The sequence below is a fragment of the Rhipicephalus sanguineus genome, chromosome 2 (assembly GCF_013339695.2).
Source record: "Rhipicephalus sanguineus isolate Rsan-2018 chromosome 2, BIME_Rsan_1.4, whole genome shotgun sequence".
Lineage (NCBI taxonomy): Eukaryota > Metazoa > Arthropoda > Arachnida > Ixodida > Ixodidae > Rhipicephalus > Rhipicephalus sanguineus.
In genome coordinates, this window is record NC_051177.1 from 88,784,458 (window position 1) to 88,806,194 (window position 21,737).

At 46.9% G+C, this 21,737-nt stretch overlaps 1 protein-coding gene across 1 annotated transcript in view; it reads right to left on the reverse strand.

Moving 5' to 3' along the window:
• The window catches only part of LOC119383338 (peroxidase-like), a 193,382-nt gene that overhangs the window by 99,131 nt on the left and 72,514 nt on the right, over positions 1-21,737 (reverse strand).

Sequence of the window (21,737 nt, forward strand, 5' to 3'; positions counted from 1 at the left end):
GTGGGCCGATCTCGGAGGCATTCAGGCTCAGAAAGCTGGCAATGTCAATGTGAAACCGCGCTAGGTGCTGAAAGCTTTCGGGGCGGAGCATCAATGCAATCGAAAGAGAAGAAAAAGAAAAAGGCTTTCGCCTTCGAGTCGCCTTTCGCGTATGCATAAGCGACCGTTTGAGTTTTTCCTTTCAGCTTCCGATTTCTCGTTTGTGCTAAACCAGAGCCTCACATTCGACACCTGTTACTCCAATACATTGATTCGTGTATCTTCTTTTTCTTGCAACATTTTTTTGCCTATAAACATCGTCACATTACCACAGTCTTATCTCTCTCCTCCTATAAGTGCGTGATCTTCCGTCGGGCCCCAGGTTAAACTCTTCCTGCCCCCGTAATGAGTGCCTTCAAGTGCGCATCTGTTTCAGCATGTTTCAGCATTCGCGCGCCTCTCAAACAAATAAACTAACGGCTCCGGTGTTTCTCTTATTCACTGTCTTTTCATTTCCTGGCAACTAACTTTGGAAGGGGACGACCGCGCTTCCTCTGCACACACACGAAGCTCTGCAGCCACCGCGCGCGTCATTATGTCGTTACACGTGCCCTCGCATAGAATGCAATCTCGGCCATCCAGGCAATTCAGACCACCGCTCCAGGCTGCAGAAAGGTGTATCTTATGAATCCCAGCCGCATATGCAAGGAAAAAACCCGTGACGCGCTCCCGGGCATTCCCTAAATAGGCTATAGACCAAACCACGAATAAAAAAAAGTAGAGTGAGCGAAAAAAAAAAAACGCTTGGTATTTAATTAGGCCGCTGTAACTAGCAGCAGAACCGCAAATTGTGCTATGTCTGCTTGCGTCTTGTACCCAACGCGGTGGCTTAGCAGGTAAGGCATCACGCTGCTCAGCTGGAGCACGCGGGTTCGAATCCCGGGCATGGCCGCCGCATTTCGATCGGGCGAAACGCAATTACACCCGTGAACTCAGATTTAGGTGTACGTTAAAAATTCTAGGAGGTGTAGATTAATCCGGGGTCTCTTATGAGTGCACCGTGATCACATCATCGTTTTTACGCGTAAAACCTCGGAAGTTATTGATTACTTGCGTCTTGCAAGCAGTTTTCATCGGAGGCAAGCTTATCCCCACTTACGGAAATATACCGATTTATAGCGTAACGTAATGTTGCGTTAGACAGTACGCAATAAGGAAATACGGAGCAGTGGGGCCGCTGCGGAATGACACGCGACTGATGTCGTTGAAGACGAGTGGACGAAGGATCTCACGCGTGCCTTCGGAGCACTGCACGTAATTATCCCGGCGCGATTACACGGGTACTTTACCGGCGACTTGCGTCGAAGTGAAGTGTGGGTGAAAAGCCTATGCCCACTGTTTATGCCAGTGCGCAACGCGGTCTCGAAGAAAGAAAGAAAGGAACGGCGACGAGGAAAAGCGCGTCGTATACACCTTACCTAACGTGAACAGTGCTGGGCACCGCCTGCCATAGGGAGCCAGAGGAGGTCGCTGCTCGACTCCAGCGACTCGGCAAGTAGTGTTTGGAAGCAATTAGCCGGGATCATTGTTTTACTATGCTGGCTGTTTTAGTCTCTCGCTTCGCAGCTGGGCCACGTTCCGCCACCGCCGCCGCCAGACTACGACTTCAGTGCGCAAGCGCTCATTAGGGCGGGTATGCTTCTGTCTCCCCACTTCGCTCGCTTCACTGGCAGCCATATATACTACTCTCTGGAAGTGACGTTTCGGCCAGGCGAAGAGCAAAAACGGGTGCAGTTAAGTCGTAAGAATTAGCGGTGCGGCACGGGACGCCGACGCCGGCGTTAGCGCGAGGTCGAAGGAAAGGCCTTGGGTGTCCCTTTCTTTTATAGCTTTTTTACTCGCCGTACTTACATAGATTGGTACAGGGTGTGTAGCGTGGCGCCGAACCCTGTTGGTGAAGCTTGTGTTTTGGTAACAGGGGGGTCGCTGCTCTGAATACGGAATAAAGAGGGCGTTAGCGGGAACTCACCGTCTTTGCCGTTGCGTTTTATGAGACTCCAACTAATTTCGCATTTGTTTTTCTCACTGTCTTGCAGTAGAAGGATGGTTAGCGTTAAGGGCCTACGGCGGAACTACCATGTTAGTCCTCGTATTACGCTCTTTATTGGTCGACGCTCCAACCTTCTTCTCAATTCTTCTTCGTCTCCACTAGAAGAAAGTCGACGAGGGCCTGGGTACTTTAGATGCATGTCTATACACGCCAGCGCCTCCCTTTTATTCATACTACAATCTCTCTCTTTCTCTCTCTGTTATTTTGAATTCTCTCAACATGAGCAATTTTCGTTTCCCGTTGTCTTAATACCCTTTTCTTGCCTTAATCTTGTTTTTTTTTTGTTATTATCGGCATCTTCTTCCCTGATGGCTGCTAGAACATCGAAACGCTCAGGTGGACTGCAGTACTTTCGGTACCTTTCTATATCGCTTGTGAGAGATACACCCGACAAAGTGGGTGAGGCCCGCCATTACAAATATATCGGCGTCATACGCAGTTGAATACCACATTGAAAACGAAAAAAAATTTGCTGTCTCATCCATCCGCCCCCCCCCCCCTTCTCTCTCTCACTCCCTAAACATCAGCAGCTTCAGAAGAATTGAAAGCTACACCAGTAGGTGACAGTTCTTGAGCTTATTGAAACACAGCGCAACCACGACGCGGACCAAGGTAAAAGAGGCACAACACACAGCGTTGTGTTGTGTTTCAATATGACCAGCGGCTTTCGTACACTTCCCAATCCCCTTTGAGCGTACGATAAATTAAATCCAGCGCCCGCAGCGCCACGCTGTAGAGACACGCAGCGGCAATGAATCAAAACAAGAAGAAGGTAGTAAGAGAACGAGGGGCACGAAAGTGGCGCTATGTAAACGATAAGCATCGCTCACTGCACGAGCCGTTCCGGAAAGGAATAATCTGCATGTAGCGAACCTGCGCGAGCATGCATTCGCTCTCCCCACTCCCTCTCCATCTCCACTCCCTTCAAGTGCGTGCAGAGCACGCTTGCAGTGGGAGCCATAGCGCGTGTTCTTCGAACCGCGATGCACGGAGAGCGCGAACGCATCTCAGTTTTCTAAGGACGTTTCTCAGGCCGCTCACGGAGTGCGCGGAAATAGATGTCATCCGGTGATATAGGGTGCTTGCGTATCGGGCTGTTTCTTTAACTCACCTCAATACGTGAATTTCACTCGGGCCGATGTTATAGCATTGTGACATGATGTCCGAATCCAATGCATAGCATATACACACTTCGAGGCAGTATCCCGTCGGCGTGTAGCGCGGAGAAAAACGTGACCGCATGATGCGCTTGACGAACAAACACAGCGTTCTGTTCTGTTTCAGAAGCGATACCAAGTCGAACAAGCCATACGCTACGCAAACTCGCGTAACTTGGGTGCTTTATTGCGCGAACGATGAAGCAGGGATCGTATGCTGGCTAACCGTCCTCAGTTGAGAGATAAGTAATTTTGGCTTCTCGTAATTTTCAAGGAGAAATGACGTAACAACTATGTTTTACACGCCGAAGCATTGTAGGCCGCCAGCATTGCGGGGTTCTTTTAGTCAAAGTTCGTATCGAACTGTCGATAGAGGGACTGGAGAGCTGCAACCATGTGCAATGCAGGGAACGTGCTTTGAAACTGCCCTGTCCCGTTTTTCCTGAAGACCCTCGCGCTCATCTGCTGATTTTATCTCTTCACTAAAAGTTTGACATATTGAATTCCTTTCTCCTAGTTTTTGAGTGTTTCTACATCAGAGTTTGGCCAGTTTAACAACGTTATGTAAGTATACATTATTTCAGCTCTAACTCAGTACCCGTTGAGATCGCAGGAGAAGCTAAGGCACTCACGTGTAGCCGTGCTTTATTTTTCAGCGCACCCTTAGCAAATTGAGTCTGTCCTAAAGATAAAATCTATCTATCTATCTATCTATCTATCTATCTATCTATCTATCTATCTATCTATCTATCTATCTATCTATCTATCTATCTATCTATCTATCTATCTATCTATCTATCTATCTATCTATCTATCTATCTATCTATCTATCTATCTATCTATCTATCTATCTATCTATCTATCTATCTATCTATCTATCTATCTATCTATGTGTGTCTCGGTAATATAACAATGCGTGTCGTTACATTACCAGCGTGTAAGCGTAATGCGCTAACCCTCGCGTAGTTTCTCACGCCCTGCCGATGTCAAGTGCAATGTAGGCCACATAGGAACATTGTCTTTATTGCGCATCTTTGATTCATTGTCCTCAGCAGTCAGGGTTTTCTTTTCTTTTTTTTTCTTTTTATGTCATTTCGCTCTCTTCTCATTGCGCGTGCGCTACAACTGAACCACGAGTAATCAATGCGAGGCGGGACAGCTTTGACCTAAATATAGGCCGATACGCCTTCTAAGAAAAGCACGTCATTTGCAAAACATGCAATAAAGTGTATCGCTTGTATTCTGCTCCCTATACCGCTGTTGAATCCTGTCCCTGTCCTTCCTATTCACAGTGGCAAGCCAAGTAGCGAAAAGCCCGACGATACAGGAAACCAGGATCCTCCCGCGTCGTCGCTACCACATAACAACTCTGCCTCCGAAGCGTAATCCATCGTGGGCGTTTACTTGGCGTAACCAAAGACGCAGGGAGAGCGAAGCACGTGTTTTTCACTGTGCCCGCAGTTTTGTGCGAACATCGAGCTCGCTTCGCCTGAGGATGCGCATCGCTTCCTCGGGTGAATGCTGTTTTTGAGCACAACGAACCGCAGCGGGCTAGTGCAGGTATTCTCTCCATTGAGAGAGAGAAGAGAGAGAGAGTGCAGTTGAGATTATAGGTAGTCAGGCTGTCGGCGGTAGCTTTAGCGGGAGAACTTCGCGAAGTTGTTCGTGCTGCGTGGGGCGCGAACTGCGTTTTCTATACGTGCGTTGCATTCGTCGTTTCACGCGTGGTTTCGCTAAAGAAAATGGCATTGTAATATCTTGTTTGCGTCTGGCAGCTATAACGTATGAGCGCCAAGGGTGGCTGCCTCCCTCGGTTGCTTTTAGAAAACACGATGCTCTCGTGGTCATTCGTGCCTGTAACAAGTTTAGCACACGTTCTTCCTGGTTCGTGTAGCCCTGGAGCTAGAGCTGTACTGCTCTCGTTTTTTTTTTTTTGTTTTTAGATATATATGACTGCAAGCCGCATTGATAAGAATGATATGCATCGTCAGTTCCCTGAACACTGGGCGAGATATTCGTCGATGCCAGCTTCTACGCGCATTCAGAACGCCGGTTGAGATAGCGATAACGTCAGCAAATGGATAGATGGAGGTATTAACCAGATGCGTGAGCGTAGTTTCTGTCCGAAGGGGTCGACCGGCGCTTGCTTAACGCTTGAGCGATGGAGGCTGCGTTTGCACGACGAAGACAGCGAGAGAGCCATTGCGCTATATGAGAATTGAAAAAGGCAGGGAGAAGAAGAACCCGTCCTACATATTGATGTTAGAGGTTTTACTATAGGTCATTTACATCCGCTCACGATTTCCCATACGGCGTTCGTCTCCCACCAGTGCCTGCTCTCGCATAGTTGCGATGAATGAAATGCGTGCGTTTGCAGTCGACACTTTTCGATTAAATCCCCGTTTTTCAGCTCTGCCGTTGTTTCCTACCTCTTCTTTTTTTCTCCCTCAGCAGCTTGCAAGTTGCCTTACGCCCTTTTTTTTAACCCTTTCTCTCATTATTTTCTTTCTCCCCTTGCCCCTTCCTCAGTGCAGTGTAGCAAACCTGATATTTGTCTTCTGGTTAACCTCTCTCCCCTTCACTTCCCTTTATCGCTATCTCTTTCTCCCTCTCCCCATATTTCTTAACTTGCTCTCAGAGGTAGCAGTAGCAACACAGATAACCGAAGTAAGGCTGCTGGTGTGACACTGTACCCAACGGCTTGACAGAGATAGAAAGAGAATGTCCTTTCCGCTTATAGTTTCACATTGGATTGCGTGTATCTGTGCGAAAGTGGAGCGATAATCCTATTGGATATCGGAGCTCCGCAACCCTTCCTAAGGCACTCTTTGTAAGTATTAGGTATAAGGAAATGAAAGAAAATTCTCGGTACAACTAGACCACGCCCTGTCCTCTTCCGTATACGCGGAGAGGCTAGACACAAGTGCACACGCATACACAAAAGCAGAAGGTGACGTGTTACGTTCTCTATACTATCGTACACCCCCGGAACTATGCGGAAAAGGTTACGGTGTAAGGACAGAACGGGTATTCCGTTATAATTCTGTCTCGTTCCCTCGAGCCGCGTTCTCAATCTCGACAGCAGCTGCGGCGGCGGCTTCAGGAAGGAAAAGGCGTCACTCGACGAGCTTCTATTTAAAACACGTTTGAGATTAAGGGGGTTCCGTGGGCACAGATCCCTTTCTATTTACAACGCGCCTCACTTACGAGTCGTTTAATATTGACCTGGCACATAGGGAGCTCGACTCGCGAGTCACAGATATGGTGACTTCACGATGCATGGTCGGAGATGAAGGAAACTTCGTGCATGCATACACCCGAAGCGTCAAAATCGACAAACGCGGGGAATGATAACCGCCCACCAAAGTGGTCGAAGTGCGCGGTAATCGAGGTTTGCTTTTAAGGACATCACGCTATGCGTCACCCGCTTGCTTTCAAAAGTAAAGGTGAAGGAAGCATCATTTCACTTCAGGTTTATCCTGTTCTCTGTTTTATGATGTCGTTTCAATCGGAAGTTATTGCGCAACAAGTTGCTGCTTCGTGCAACTTTCAGGAAGGTTATGAGCTTCTCGGACACTTGCGACAGATTTCACAAACGTGAATCGCAGTTGTACAGAACTATTTAATTACCTTGATTACCTTCTCATCATCAGCGACGAAATAAAATTGCGCTGTCAGGATGACAGGCGCGCCGACGACCACGCACCTCTTCCTTCAGCCGTATGCGCCACGCCATTACACGCTCAAGGAAAAGAAAGAAAGAAAGAAAGAAAGAAAGAAAGAAAGAAAGAAAGAAAGAAAGAAAGAAAGAAAGAAAGAAAGAAAGAAAGAAAGAAAGAAAGAAAGAAAGAAAGAAAGAAAGAAAGAAAGAAAGAAAGAAAGAAAGAAAGAAAGAAAGAAACGGAAACAATGCATAATTTTAAAAGGCGTGTCTACAGTGTACACTGTACAAGATACCTCAGGAGAGAGTTTTTTTTTTTAATTCATTGAGCTGCTCATGATAGGTGGGCAATGACAACCGCCCTCGACTTCTGTCTACGACAAGTTTACAAGTAGACGTCATTGCAAATCATGAAAAAAATTAAAATCTCATTTTCTTTTCGAAAATTTGTTTACCCTATGCTATGAAGAATATTATAGAGGTTTGCTCTGCATTGGGTACCTTTAGATACACCTGGTGCATCGTTTGCAGCGTTACAGGTATGACACCGCTCTTCAAAATGACAATCGGTAGGACAATTCAGTCCTATCATTACGCCTGAAAAACGAAAAAGAGAATGAGAAAGAGAAAGTAGCGTAAAGCACATACACACACACAAAAAAAAGCGTTGTCTTGTTATCGAGCCTAACTTCCGGAATTAACGCGCATGCGCCATACGTTCGTACTTCTTCCGGGATTGCTTTCGACAGACTTCGCTTCTTTACTCTGGACGCATGCAAGGGGACCACGGCGTGAGGATTAAGATACTGGGCATGCACTTAACCTGTCTGCTACTGAAGCACGTCCACGAGGTCGTTGACGTCTTTTGCCATCGTTGGTTCTCACGAGCTAAGGGAGCCTTCTTCCGGTAAGGAATTTCTCCGCATATCACTTTGCCACTTCGAAGAAACGGAACGCACGCTCACGCGGCGTCGTTAATGCGTTCAGGCTGTCACGCAGCAAGGAATGACTCCTCCAGGTCCCTTTATGCAAGTCTGGCATGCTTACAGCGTCCGAAAAGAGAGTAGAAGACTGTATCCTAAGACGAAGGCCTAGGACGTTCTCCTTAAGTCGAAAGCACGCTTTTGTGAATTAGGGCGTTTCCCTTCGACTAACGGCTGTCTAACAGGCGGGTCTCTAAGAAAAAAACGGAATGCAAGACAGCACGAAATTCTCCAGGCATGCATATAACTAGTCTTGAGTCGAACCCGAAGGCCCCTGAATGCCGTGGGTTCCGTTACACCCGAAGGGAAGCCGTGCCGCATTTGGCAGTCATCGGCGTTCTTTTCTTTTTCGCCGGTCTCCCGGCATCACGCACTGGGCTGACAATGGAGAGGAGCTTTTTCTCTTTTCGTTTTTTTTTTTCTTTTGGAGTGGCATACACATATCACTCGTTCCTCGAGGACTGCTCTCATTTGGGACGCGTGTGTAGACAGACCGGACAGGCAGGCAGTGGACCCCACGTTCCCATGTATACACTGGCTTTCCATGGCGGTGGTCCGTTTCCTGCTCGAAATGCCCGCACAGAGCTAGAGCGTATATACGGAGCGTGATAACCCGAGGTGCTTTTCGAGGCGTCTGACGAAGTCTATACGTTGGTCCCTTGAGACACGGTACACATACTCGCAGAGTGCACTGGACGCTGGCCAGAATTAGAATCGTCAGGTGTGTGTGTGTGTGTGTGTGATCTCGCGGCGGGACCCTGGATGCCTGCGGATCCTGGTGGAACAAAGATGCGGAGAACTTCGCCGATAAGAGAAGAAAGAGTTCCGTGGGGCAGCGGTAGTCAATGACGTCCCGTGGTACGCCTTATTCGGGGTGTCCCGCTGGGATAAATATACGCGGTGTGACGGGGCCACAGCGTGAGTGGGGACCTAATTAAATGATGGCTGCCTCTGAGCGCGCCTTGAGCTGTCCCAGTTCCCATAATATATGCGGCCCGCTCGGTTGCCGCACTACGGCGAGATAAGTAGCCGCATTGTTGCTTTTATCGTGTCTTTTAATCGAAAGGAGTAATTCCGTGCACAGTAAGCTCTCGTAGAGCAAGGATAGAGTCGCACATACCGAGCATATTTATTGAACATAATACCGCTCATATTCGCATAAGTCAGGAGTATAATTGAACGAGAGAAAATAAAATGCGTAATCACGAAACAAGTGCGAAATAATTAAAAGGCACAGGAGCTGCATAGGTATTGACCTCTCTCGTAAAGCAGCAAGTTTAATATATTTCTCTTCAAGTGCTCGTAACACTGACAAACTCAGAAATTATAGAATTCGGCTATTTTGAGGCAGCACTTGATAATAATTAATGTATCAGCTATGGCATCGTATCATGTATCAGGTAGGACGATCTTCTCATACAAAGGATCAAGAGAAGAAATAACAGATAAGGAAAGGCAGGGAGGTTAACCAGTATAGGACAACCAGTTTGCTACCCTACACAAGAGGGCAGGGTGGGGGAGATTAAAGATGGAGAGGAAAGAGAAAGAGAAAGATAGAAAGATAGCACATGACACTGCACACATATGCACCGAATCGGTCGGTCACTTTGCGTGGTACGCGACATTTCTGTCATTCGACCCACAGTTCAACTCAGTGTACCTGGGATCCGGAAAAAATCTGAGCTGTCGTCAGCCTGTGCTGAAACAACTGTCTCTGCTTCTTTTGTACGAGAAGTATGCGGCCAGTGTACATATATACATATATACAGATGGTTCCACAAACAAAGGATCAAGATTTTAAAGGTGGTCATGAGCTCAGGCATGTACTAAAGATGAACGTGGATCGTCGAACTTTTCATGGATTCTTGTGACCGAGCGGACAGAGAGAGAGAAAGTGGGATCACCTTTGCTACTGCATTTCTCTTATGGCGCTTTGACCGTACGAGAGCCACCCAATTTATTTTTCTCTCCCGTCGTTGCTTCTGCTTTCGGCATCATCAGAACTTTTGCACATTAGGCGTACGCACTTGCGAGCTGCACCAGACAGGAACGGACGACACAACAACTACTATCCCCTCTTAAGATAGGGCGACTAATAAGGGGGCGGAGAGCGGGGCCAATTACCCCAGAGGGCTGGCAGCCGGATGACGTAATAGAGGCGCCCGTGTTTACTCTAGCGCGACCACCCCACGTGTCGCAGTGCTCCCGTTAGACGACTGAAGTAAAGGCTGTGGACCTTGGAGCAAGACGCTACCATGCCACTTCATTAACGCTTTTACCATTTTTGTATTTGGCTTCGTCTCCTATAGTTTTTGTCGTATATGCAGGCTGACACGTGCGGTGTAGCCCGGGGTCGGCGAGTAGGGAGGAGACGGGGGCAGGTCGGGCGATAGGCGAACCTGACCTACATACGTCGCTTTCCTCGCGTCTGCAGCGTCCCATCATCTCCGACCTACCGCTCTTTGCACAGCCGCAGAGACACAAACGCTAAACAAGCAAATCCTGAGGTCTCAAAGAAAGGCGCAATCAAACGGCTGACTATACTCGAGTGGCTGAACCAATCCACGGATTCTTCCGCGTTATTTGTGCAGGCGTCGTCGACCGTCTAGCCTGGTGTCAAGGAGGGGCCACTGTCTTTATACGAACGCTATAACTGCAGCTTCATCCGTTTCCGTCATCCCCACACAATGACAAAACGGTGTGCGCTGGCTTGGGCCGCTTGTTCGCGACTGCTGCAGGCGTTGTTTGTCAGGAACGGTGTAGGCCTGTCGCTGCATGCACTCTGCCCTCCTGTTTACACGGCACGCTCGCGCAAAGTTGCCCAGACTGCGGTGCTTTTGTTTGTGGCCTGCCTTTCTCGACCCGTGCATTGTATCCGCATTACCCTAGGAGAGACCGGCGACTCCGGCTCACGTTGCGCTTTTTGAAGGGGCCTGGGCGGCGCTTTCACTGGAGTCACATTTAGTTTCTCCTCAGTCACCTGACAGATCGTTTCGGTTTGTCTTGGGTTTTATTTTGACGCCTTCGCTGAAGCGCGTTCGCGCTTGCCTTCGTGACGACGAAGGCGTGACTGCCGTCAGTGACAGCCGCCGATCACGACGTGAATGGCCCGCGGGAGCAGTGTATGTGGCGGCGATGTATAGCAGAGCGTCTCGGAGGCTATGCTTTGCATAGTCACGGCGTGTTCGTCCCGCCCCTGAATCAGAGTCTGTGCAAACCATTGGCTCAGTGAGTTCGTGCGCTAAAGTTGACAAGGTGCGCGGCTCATTTGAAAGCAGCAGCGACAGTGCTTGCAAAATTTTACGATGCATGCCGGACAAGTACAGACGAAAGGGTTCCTTAAAGAGAATCAATAAAAACAAAACCAAAGCTAGATTCCGGTAACTAGTAAACGTTTACTTCCCTTACTTTTAGCTATTGCAACTTTTGACTCTTCAATGTGCAGTGCGAAGCTAATTTTATTTCATTTTTCTTGCGCGAAGATTAAAAAAATGCTTGCTGTTTACTGCTGAAAGCTTCACAGGTGCATAATGTAAACGATAACGTTCGCGATAGCTCGTTGCTTCGTCATAATCAAGTCAGAGCCAGACCGAAGCACTTACCCTATCGGACACCTTTTCGACTTCTGGCAGATATTGTGGTGGACGTCCTTCAAGCCAAGTGATACAATTAGTAAGATTTTGAGAATTATGCCAGTAAAACAAACTTCGAAATTAACGCGCTCTCTTAGAAAAGCTGCAGCATGTTCAGAATTAAGACACAGTTGTTTTCTCGTCGATGTTCTCAAAGTTTATCTGTTGTTTTATTAAGAGCATATATACGCTCAGTGTTCGCTGATTTCCCGTTTGTACGGGTAATTTTTCCGTGTGGTCGTGTTGACGTCATATGTAGTTGTTGCTCAAGTCAGAAACAATCTGCAGTTAAATGACTTCAGCGTCCTTCTTTGTAGCCTGCCTTGAGTGCGAAAAAGTAAAGACTGTCGCAGTATATAGGAATAATCCGCTAAATATCCACGTCGCAGCAGAGTATAACACAAGCGTACATGTCCACGTATTTAGCACGACCGAGGAGGCGTTACAGCCTATCAATATTCATGCTGTGCGCTGGTCGGCGTGCTAGTGCCGCGTGCGAATTGCTCTCACATCCAGAATTCGCCCCAAGGATGTTTAACGCCCTCAAGATCGTTGTCTGCGACAATTTTCGCAGCTCGCAATTTTGTTCCGCCTTGCAGCGGCCGGTGTACACGGAATATCTGAGAGATCGCGGCCTCCATTTACGCTTAGGAGGCGATTAAACATGAAGATTATTGTTGCGAAAACGGCGACGCCTGGCTCTTTGAAAAATGTACGAAAAAAAAATACTCGCGCTCGTTTTGGTCACATACGCGTATGTGGCGAAGCCTGTTTCGCCTTCGTCTCGTATCCGTGACCCCCGGCGATAGCATGGAATCACGGCGAACTCGAAAGCCCAGCACAGTGTTACCAAACCTGTTTACTGAAGGATGGAAACAGCAATAATAATCGCCTAAGTGGCATTTATATTGTGAAATGTGTGCACGGAAGCAACGTAATTCGGTAAAAACGGGAGACATATACTGAGTTTTCTTCATACCGTTCTCTGGAAATCAAGCACTATAAAGAGAAGTATATTTTTCGGAGTTTGGGCACCGGTCCTTTGCTGATAACGTGACGCAATAAACCGTTAATAAAGCTTCCTCTTCGTTATGTGTTTGCCGAAGGGGTGCCCTTCTGGCTTCGTTGACCGACGCACAAGATTACGTGAGCGTTATATGAGGTAGACAAGGTGGTCTGTGTGAATATGTGTTCATCCGTATAATTGTTGGGGTTTAATGTCCCAAAACCACGATATGATTGCGAGGGACGCCGTAATGAAGGGCTCCGGAAATTTTGACCACCTGGGGCTCTTTAACATGCACCTAAATCTAAGTACACGGGCCTCCGGCATTTTCGCCTCCATTAAAAGTGCGGCCGCCGTGGCCGGAATTCGATCCCGCCACCTTCGGGTCACCAGTCGGGCATGTGATGTGCAAGATGAAAGTGAAACAGTAATTGTTCTTTTTTTTTCGGTCAGTGAGATGTATGGTTTTGTAGAGATAAGGCAAAGAAAGAAAGAAAGAAAGAAAGAAAGAAAGAAAGAAAGAAAGAAAGAAAGAAAGAAAGAAAGAAAGAAAGAAAGAAGGAAAGAAGAAAATAGTACGGAGAGCGCTGATAAGAAAACCAACGAGTCAAATAACAGCGATGGTGTGACTTTTCTAACTCGGACGATTCAGATTGCACTTCTCGCGACCTTTTAGCGCTATCTAGTAGAATTTACAGTCATTGAGGCAGGTGCGTGAGTTTACGACGTGAGAGCCAGGCTGTAGGAAGCTTCTATCGGCTTAGATCACGCATTTGAAACGAGCACTAGGGTATTTTACACTTCTGCATCGGAGAACGGCGCTGGCTACGAGGGCTCACTGCTATAAACATTGCCTATGTTCCACAGGAAGTCTACTTAACACTGCGTGCGTCTTCAATTAGGTCATTGTCAAAGTCGTAACATATACAACTTTAATGTTTATGGCGCAATGGTCCCTGCGCACGATCACGTGCACAAATCAACATCTTTTAGATTATGTCAGTTGTAAGTATGTTGAGCTCGACATGAACCAGCAAGGAATGCGAATGTGCGCCGCCACGAGAGTTTTCTGTCAGTCTTTTGTCTGATTTATTGATTGATTTTCACTTTCTACTTATTGTTCCGTAGGTGCGCCAGTTTAAGAAAGTTAGCTGCATGCTGAAAAACCTGGCATCCAGATTGTTGCTGGAAATAAACGCACTAAACAAGCAAACAGTATCAATCGAAAAATATATGACCGTTTTACATGAAACAATCGTTGAATACTAAGAACATGACCTATAGAGCTGCACATATGTATACTTGAGTATGCAAACTACAGAATTGTAGCTTGCATATTCAAAAAGTTTCGTTCATTCATTCAGGCGACGTGTAATGAGTCATGGCGTGATCTGTGATTATGAGCTTGTGCAGCCATAGCATGATCTTCGAATTATTGCGTTTTGCCGATCTCTCTCTCTCTCTCATTTCTATCCCTCGATCTGAAGGATAACGCTCACGATGTCCTATTTTCGTACCAATCGCTGAATACTGCTGTTCACGCTGTCGATCCACCGCATAAAGAACGGCCAAGTATTTTCGAGCAAATATGGCAAGATCTCCATCGGAATGTCGGCCATGCGAGCTTTCATCGAGGCATCAGCGCAAATTGCGAATGACCTTCACCTCAATAGGAGTCGTATAACATACCAGGCATACCACCTTCGGCCGCTACGTGAGGCTGGGCACATAAGGAAAAAAGAGAGAGAGAGAAAGATTGACACACCTGCGCACACACCGTAAACTTCGAGTGCGTTGGCAGCCGTGTCGAATGGCTTTTTCACGACACGTCGCCCCGCGCCCATCTCGACTGTGAGCGGTGGCTAAATGAATCTCGGCTTCGCAGTGAGGCAAAGTCGCTCGTCAGTATATATTTTCTCTGGTGGGCAAGACCTTGACCAATCGACCACTGTTGTTGACTCTCGCGACCTCCGTATTGCTGACGTATGTACGGACCAAGATCATTGGGCCTCTGGTCGAACCTCTGATGGAGTTTTTTCGGGCTTATTTTAACTCGGCGTCGGCGTCGTTGGTTGTGAGCGGAAAATCAGTGTTGTCCGCGAACGAAAAATTGAGAAAGATGCAAATAAAATAAATAATGGAAAACTTCGGTTCGAGCGAGAATCGAGCACAGGCCCTATGCGTGCCAAGCAACTGCTCTACCACAGAGCCACGCCATTGCTTGAAAGTGCTTCGAAAAAAAAAAAAAAGAAAACACCGTATGAATGTCATGTAGTGGAGGTAGTCTCCTTAACGCATGGAATTTTGCGTGGCAGAAGCGTAGAATCGCGCCAGGTGTCAAAACATGTGAATTGCGCGAAGAGTAGGTGTTCTGAAGGCCCACCCATTACAAAGGGCTCAGACATATTTAATCATCATCATCATCATCTTTATCATCATCATCATCAGGAAATGCATCAACAAAGTGAGCCGCTGCGTAGGTTCCAGTGTTGCATTACGGACGCGTAGTGGGCCCTTCACTGATTCGGCAAAAGGAAAAATCATGGCGTAGAGGGCACTTCGCAAATGTACTTGCACTGGGCATTCTAGGATACCTTGAAACGGCCAATGTTACGCGCACAGTCGTTCGTTTCCTTTCGGCACGGTTGAGGCATCCACCGATAACCGAAGCCAAGCTAGCAATTGAGAAGGAGATACGAACGGGGCCCGATTGCGCTATCGCGTTCCACTCTTGAAGGCGAAGCTCAAACGTCCTTTAAGATTTTTACACTACATTTGAGGTATGTTGCGAAGCACACTACTTCGAATACCTCGAATCAACCACGTCTTGAGGTATGCAGTATTGCGCGTTGTTTGGCGCAGTTGCTTTTAACTTACGCCTTACGTGTGTGCTAACGTCTTTCTTAATCAGCGCTCTGGTAAAAACGCGCCGGTGTTTTCACCGGAACTTCTATTTGTCCTGTCGGCCCTGTCTGCCCTTGCTTGTATTTTCGATTAAGGATGATAGTTTTGCTGAACGAAAGACAGAAGGGACAAGAAAGAAGTTAGGAATGTTAACAGAGCAAGAAAACCATCTCGTTCCTTACTCTACACTGAGAAATAGGAAAGGAGAATAGAGATAGACGAGACCCGGAAACGGTCAACGTTTGCTCGTATACGCGGAAAGTAATAGGCAGTCAAATGCGCTAAAATAAATCATTAAATTGAATGGGGTAGATTTATAGCGTTGTGGCGCGATATCACGAGTGGCTGCAGCTTTGCAGTGAGAGCGTACGGAGAGTACATTTCGTTTTCTGCATTTTCTTTTCTTTTTTCTTTTATTGCGATGGCGTTGCTCTCCAGACGTTGCGAAATCGTGCATGCGTTTACAATAACTTAACGGCACGGTTGAAAGAAAGCGTACTAACCGGGCTGGCGATTTTTCTTTCAATTCCTGAAAAAAGCGAAATAGAACGACCGGAAGCGTGTGATTTCCGACATCACCATTTTGACCCCCGTTTAGTCTTTACATTCTACTGCGATTCTCTGGTATTTGTTTCTTATACGATATCACTTCCTCACGACATTCCCTTTTCTTAGTCCTTTGAAGCTTGGCTCGGCTACATTCCGATTTGGTTGTTAGTAGTTTCTGTTGGACAAAAAGCAAGATACAACTCGACTGCGTTTGTTTTCTCGCGTTCGCATTTGAAGCAACAGCTCTGCAAACGGGAGCGCCGTTAGAGGAGCAGACAAAGCGCGTTCCACTTTACACTGCAGTGTAGTTAGACGGCGTGACTTCTAAACGCAGGGTTGCTTTTAAAGAACAGTCGCGAGTACCGCCTTGCCTTCTTTGTCTTTCTTACGGGGCTTCTTTCGCTCCATGGATGTCATTGAAAAGTGGCAGTGTTTGTTGCGGCTGCTATTTAAGGGACCCAGACGGGTTGTTGGTTAGAGTGGGTCCGGGCGAAGTATGCCGTTGGCAATTTTATTGCTTTTTTTGTTTTGTTTTACGAACTAAGACCTGTCGCTTCTCGTCTTAGCGTTGTGCGGAGTGGCAGAAGTGCCGAGAGAAAAAAAGATCTAACAAATTTCGGCGCCGTAGGAAACCATGCGCGACAGCCAAACATAATAATTTGCGACAGTAAGTGCTCCTTCTCCGTGCCTGTCGTTCTCTCCCTTTACTTTTTATGTTTGTATTCTCTTTTTTGTGTGTACCGTAAGTTGACTTCCCGTGTATTTTATGCTGTACAGTTCGGAGTCGGCGCCTACGAGAAATACCCTTCAAAGCAGCTTCCTAGTTCAACGTATTTTATTTATTCTCTGTGTGTTTAAACACAGCGCACTGTGTTTAAGAACTACGGAACCGTTACTCTACTTTACTATTGCAAGGAACGGTGGCGTCGCCTCCAAGAACTACAGGATGGAATTTACTGGTGCTGGGGCAACTACTGTTCACCCAATAACTGCATCATCTTCCTAGTACGACGCTGCAGCGTTGAAATAGGGGCTGCTTATCTAAGCGTGTCACCTGTGCACGGATAAATTGGTCATAGTCAAATGTCAACCTGGAAGACATTCGTGCGTGTTTGTGTGATTACATACGAAGGCCACACTGCCGACGTGAATATGCGGGATACGCTATGGTCTACGTTCTCTCAACAGACAGACAAAGAACTTAAACGAACTCTTAAAGCGCAAGTTTAATTCACGGGAAAAAAGATTCTTTCGATTGACACTTCGGGACGGTAAAATTTCAGGAACCGAACGAAACACATTGCCTTCTATAACAAACATCCGAGTGTGATAGCATGTATGTTCCCGGACACATAAAAAATAAGTGTAATGCATTTGCTAGTGCAAGCGCGTGTTTGTCAAATACGTACATCTTTTTATTTCTACTTTTCTGGGGCGTATTCAACTTTGTAACTCACCTAAATTCCACGGAACGGATGCTTAGACATGAAATATGTATGTCATTGTCACCAAAATCAAACGAACCAAAGCGCAGTTCGGCACTTCGGGAAGACAGGGACGCCAGCATGCATGTCACCGTGATCACGCCTAAAGTGCGTTTAGGCCTATATGCATCTTTCTAAGAGAGAAAAAAACGCATTTCTACATGTAAGGTGGCATTAGTGTTCACAAATACAAATACCATCATCAGCTGTCGCGGCACGCTTAAACCCACTTTTTTTTTATATAGACGGGGGAATATATTCAACTTGGAGCGCGCTTGCGTGCTCGAATCTGTCAGGCGCGCATCGGCATTTCCTTCATAAACTTGGTGACCCGTTTTTTTGAACTTGTCATATCTTTCGCTTTGACGCATTCAGCCAAGGAATTACAATTTTCCCTTTGCAATTGCAGCATACACAAATGCAATCTCTTCCGGTATACTGTCGCTCAAACTAGCATGGTGGGCGTCGGTTTTATGTTAGTATATGCGTCGCAATGGGAGCAGCACAGAACCGCTGTGTGAGGCCCGCCTTATGCAATGCGCGTGTTTCGCGAGTTTGTAGCGCAGCTGTTAAGTGGTTGGTATATAGGAAGGAAGGAAACAGAAAGGCAGGAGTGGTTTGGGGTGGCACAATCTAAAGTCAAGAGGGCGCGGGCGAGCGAGTGAAAACATTTGCTAAAACTTCTGCTTGGGCGAGTTGCTTTATGATTAAGAACACACACACACACGCTGTGTGTGTGTTCCTCTTTAAGTGTTTCGTCTTTTTGCGCTGGTGAATCTATCCTAATATATGAAAACACTTATTTAAAAATTGCGGGCAGTTTGCACTATGTCGCGCAAAGCTTGGCACAGGGAGGCTGATCGATCCTCGAGTCTTCTGGCTAACGCCGGTTACTTTCTTTTTATCTTTATCTCTCTCTTTAGTTTTTTCTTTCTCTTTCTTTGATTCTCGGTCTTTCTCTCTTTCTCTTTCTGTTTTTCTCCCCTTTCTTCCTGTAGATTTCTCTCTTCCTCTGCCTTTTTATGCTATATGTTTCTTTTTTTTCCTGTCTTTGTCTTTCTTTTTATCTATGTCTTTATTTGCCTTCTCCATTTTCAGTGGACCAGCCGTGAGTAGTGGGATTTGTCTAATTTCTGTGGCACATACCCGTTCATGATGACGATAGCTTTTTGTGGTCATCTGTTTTACCTCGAGCTTTAACAGCATCGCTGTTCATAAAAGGAAGCCGCAGTGACGTTCCTCGAGCACTGTGTGTGGGTGGTGTCCTGAGTCCAGTACCCCATGAGCCGCAGCCGCCTTGCATGCTCTCGCGACCAGATCGAGCTGCTCCCGTGAGTTTACTCTACACAGCGAGGCTTCACACTGTTGTACGGTTGGGCGTGGGATTGGCGGGTTAGCGCTCATGACGTGACACGAGCAAGAGGCGTGGTAGAGCGTAGTATGTACATGACAATCTTGGCTTTGTAGCTGGTATTGAGTGGGGTGCAGTTACACAGCGTGCGGCGCGCAAGGATGTTGGCTTGTAGCTGCCTACACGAGTGCGAAGAAATGTTTCATTCTCTGCTGCAGAGCACGCACCACTGAAGGGCAAAGTGAGGGAAATGTTTTCTTGTTCATGCAGTTGACTGTTTTCGCATGATCTGTACGTTTATAAGCAGCAAAATTATGCGAGTATCGCGATGCACAGTATAACATTCGAAAGTCGAGTACCATAGTATATTCTATAGACAGTGATTAGATATGTATTATCTTCCCGGAGTTAGAGCCAATAGTTCTAAATTTTACTTAGGTTTCGATTCTCACAATCGTCGTATTGTTTTTAAACAAACAAAAATGTGCATGCCGTGGCATGCTAGTTAGAACACTAGATTGCTTCCTCATGCGATCCTCACGTTTCGCCGAAACGTTATTAAACAAACTTTAGAGACATGAGAGGGATTGATGCAGCCGCTTACAATCTAAATCACTCGAATGAATATGCTTGCTTACGCGTGTGGTCAGAAAGACCATGTTTGTTTAGCTCTTAGTCCCGTAAATTATCGCTCTAGGGTGTCCGTAATATATAATGTGGAAATATGAAAGTGAGAAGGCACTGGTTTTTTACACCGAAGCTGTAACACACAATGCCATGTGGTAAGCTGGCTTTCCCACTTTGAGTGTTGCGGCAAAGCCTACTCGTGATCTCGATGGTGGTTTTGTTGTCGATGTGTCGCGGTTGACTCTGTACAGTGGTTCGAACGTTGGTGGAGACGTTCACAACCTGACCTTTAATACCAGACTGGCCTCCACCGTGTCGTGTACTCAGCACACTGAGATTCTTAAGATCTCATGGCACAGGACATGCGTGACATTCCAGTATTAGCCGTAGCATAGTGACATTTCGATAGAATCGTTCCTAATCGCGGCTATGTTAAGGGCCATTAGTTAAAGCTGTTAGGCCATCCTTCAAAGGAAACGTTTCGCAGCAACAAGGAAGATGACAGCGGCAGCGCGTTGAGGTATCTCTTTCCTTCGAGCTCTCCTCGCTCTTCCCACGCTTTCGCGGCTGATCGTTATTGCATTCTATACCTCTGCGTATTTTCACTCTTCTTGCCTCGTCGATGGTCGCGTAGAACATATCCACAAGGGCAGGCGTCCATACCTCGTGAATAGCGCATCCGCGCCCCCTTCCAGTGTGGGCCGGCACTCGGGTGAAAATAGAGCGCACGTGGACAGCGAGGAAGTGCGTCTCGGAACCTTTCTCGTTCGCGCGGAGGTTCGAACTGGTTCAGACCGGTTGAAACCCTGCCCAGCTACTTTAGCGCTCAGCGCCATTTAGTGGCGCTCTAAAGAACTCGCCCTTCGTTTGGCGGGAGTGAAGTTTTCGGCGCACCTTCAAGAAATCGATACATTTCGGATATTTCTATTCATTCGTTTTCAGTGTAGAGCTTGTTCTGAGAAAGTTGCCGAACAGCACCCAATCAAAAGACGCTTAGCAATGTATAGTATGCCAATGCTAGTGCGCAGTTTAGTCGTAACATGCTTAACCAAGAGCTGTTCCGCAACACAACATTTCAAGTAATTGTCTATGGTGTTGCCATGTTAGAGCTAAATAAATTGAGAACAATCGTTCGGGACGACTTAAATCTCCTTGATACCTTCCAGTCCTACTAACTTACTTATCCTGCTCCCAATTGCTGAATCTTGGCTGAAGTTTCTTATAGAATTACAAGGCGGTTCCTGCAAAAGTATAGTGAGAGAACTCATGATACAACTGCTCATACCCGCGGTCGTGTATTCGCCCAAGCGCTGGTGCTGTGTGTGCCACACTCTTCTTTAATCCGTCGTATTTTCTTACGTATGAAACATTCGCTGCGATGCACAGCCACTTGGCCCCCCCGTCGAGCCATAATGTCTTTTATTAACTTCGTACGCTATATACTTCCTGTCGTACTGAGGAAGCTCATTAAAATAAGGCTTTTTTGTTTCTTTTTATATTTCTGCTTAGCTAACACTGGCACATGAAACACCAAGTACGCAAGGGCTAAGGCTCCATGATAATCCTATTTAAAGTAACATGCCGGTGTCCTCAGAAAGCTACTCAGGAATTCATGCGAAAGCTGGCTCTGCAATCGGTCTCGGAAACGCCTATGAAGTGAAATTAGCTTTGAAATTGCAATGCTAAAAGCTTTATTTTTTTGTTCTATGATTATGGGGGACGCCGTATTGGAAGGCTTCGGCAATTTCGACCACCTGGAGTTCCTTAATGCGCACCTAAATCTAAGTACGCGGGCCTCAAACATTTTCGCCTCCATCGAAAATGCAGCCGCCGCGGCCGGCATTCGATCCCGCGACTATCGGGTCAGCAGTCGAGCGCCATAACCACTAGACCACCGTGGCGGGGCAGTCTTGTGCACTGGTCTACAGTGTTGGATAGGTACACGTGATTCGCGCTTGATGTTGAGCACTTCATTAAAAAAATAATAAAAAAAGCCAGACTTGCGTGGACAGCGCAGCACAGTCACAGCGAAAGCTGGAAGAGCGGCCTTTCTAGAACCCGTTGTAAACTCTCTTTTGGCTACTAATACAAGTACACTAGCAAGGCGCCCACTACGCCATAAATCATAATTTTTGTGAAGTTGGGAAGCACCCACGCCATCATTCGTCATTCTGCGGAGAAGGTACCAGCTACACATCTGTAAGGCATTATGTGCACTTTGTTGATGCGACGGCTCATGACGATGAGGAATCATGGTGGAGCCCTTTGCAACGGGTTGCTTGTGCCCTCGCATA